Here is a 2,263-nt window from a genome sequence, read left to right as displayed (position 1 = left end):
GTGGTTAATTGCTGTACAAGATGCGGACTTGTGATCCTATTTACAAACACCATTAGAACAAATCATTCTATTCATTAACAGAATGTAAAAATGCTACTTTTTTTTTTTTTTTTTTTTTTTTGCGGAACCGGGGATTGAACTCAGATCCTTGCAATTGCCAGTCAAGCGCTTATTCTACTGAGCCATTTCCCCGGCCTACCCATACTTTCAACTTATGTAATTGGAGATTGAACCCAGGGCCATTATGGATGGTGGGCAAATGTTATATACCCATCCCCCATTAAAAATCGTGGCAGAACAATATAACACAGATAGACCATTTTAGTCATTCTTAAGTATGTAGTTCAGCACTATTAAATATATTCCACATTGTTGCTATTAAATAAAGACCTCCAGAACTGTTTCAATCTGTTGAATGGAAACCCTAATTTCCGCTTTTCCTCAACCTCTGATAACCAGCACTCTGCTTTCTGTTTCTGTGAATCTCACTACTTTAGATATCTCGTATTAACTGGATTCATGCAGCAGTTGTCTTTTTGTGATTGGCTTATTTCTCTTAACATAATGTTCTCAAGGTTCATCCATGCAGCATATAACAGAATTTCATCTTTTTTAAGGCTGAGTAATGTGTATATACCTCATGCTGTGTTTGTCTGTGGATGGACACTTGGGTTGTTTCTATCTTAAGACTATTGTACATAGTGCTGCTATGAGCATGGGTATGCAGACATCTCTTGGGATCCCACTTTCAATTCATTTGGAAATATAGCCAGAAGAGATATTGCAGTGACAAACAGGAACATTGAAATGACACCCAAAATTTGGAAGCAGATTTATTTACACTGACAGGTCCTGATTGAGATCATATCAGGCCCTGATCTCCGATGGTGTAAGGCTTATACGAGATAAGCAAAGAGGAAGGATAGAGGCAGAATGGCTTGTCAGTTGGGAACTGATTTATACAACATGCATCATAGTAACCAGCTATGTGTCACAGTGACCAGCCATTTCTAAGAGACAGAAACAGCCAGAACTGGAACAGGAACTATTACCTTGGCAACTAAGACACCCAAGTATACTGGTGGGGTGGGCATTCTCTACTACAGTATGTTGGGTCATATGCTAGGATGCTTTTTGATTTTTGAGGGATCAACAGTTTTCCACAGTGGCTTCGCCACTTTACATTCTCTCCAATGGGACACAGGGATTTGACTTTCTCCAAATCCTCCCCAATGCTTGCTATTCTCTCTCCCTCTCTCTTCTTTCTCTTCTCTCTGTTTCTGTCTCTCTCTGTCTTTTTATGTCTTTGTGTCTCTATCTCTCTCCGTCTCTGTCTCCCTGTCTCTCTGTGTTCTATGTGTCTCTGTCTCTCCTCTCTCTCTCTCTGTTGCATAGTCACCATTATAATTGGACATGAGCTTGGCTTGAACTTACTTTTTTATTAGGAGGTGTGTTTCTGGAGTGGCGTAAAGCAGTTCCTAATTATTTATTAGAATTGAGCAATGGGAAAGTAAAGCATCCTTCCATGACTAGATAACCTGATGCCCTAGAGCAATGGAGGAGAGCAATCATAATTGTGCCAGTGACTTTGTTATTGTGAGCAAGTTGTGCAACTTCCAAGCTCCTGTCTACTCACCAGGACAAGGCTCTGATGACACAGCCTCCTCCCTCATCCGCTCTGATGCTCCTGCCAGGCCGACATGGGAAGTCAGAGATGGCTGATAACTTGTTAGACGTGAGTCTTCGACTCAGCAACCACCACGCTGTGTACATTCATTTTCCTTCTCACTATAAAAATAACTCATGCTTACAGTGTTAAAAACAGAAAGTTCAGAAAAGCATTAAAATCAAGGAAATATTTATTTATTATGCCATCACTTGATGACAACTACTCATAACATTTGGTTTCTTTCTTGCAGTCTTTTCTCTAAATAAGACAAACTTCCTTCATCATTGCTTACTTCTCCTTCTTTTTATAATTAGCCACAAAGTTAACTAAGCTCTCAATTTTTTAAATAAAACTTTTTTTGTGCTAGTTAATATCTTCTGTATATCACTTGGAGTGAAAAATAATTACAAGGAAATGTTTCTTAGGGATGTTTTATGAAATTATGTTAATACAGAGAGAGAGAGAGAGAGAGAGAGAGAGAGAGAGAGAGAGAGAGAGAGAAAGATGATGGGCAAAATAATTGAAATCTATTGAAAGGGATAATTTTCTTTCCTCTCAAGTTTCAGGGGACTGGGGAGATAGCTAAGTAGAATA

This window comes from Octodon degus, unplaced genomic scaffold, assembly GCF_000260255.1.
Source record: "Octodon degus isolate 3935 unplaced genomic scaffold, OctDeg1.0 scaffold00045, whole genome shotgun sequence".
NCBI classification, from domain to species: domain Eukaryota; kingdom Metazoa; phylum Chordata; class Mammalia; order Rodentia; family Octodontidae; genus Octodon; species Octodon degus.
This window is presented reverse-complemented; position numbering follows the sequence as displayed.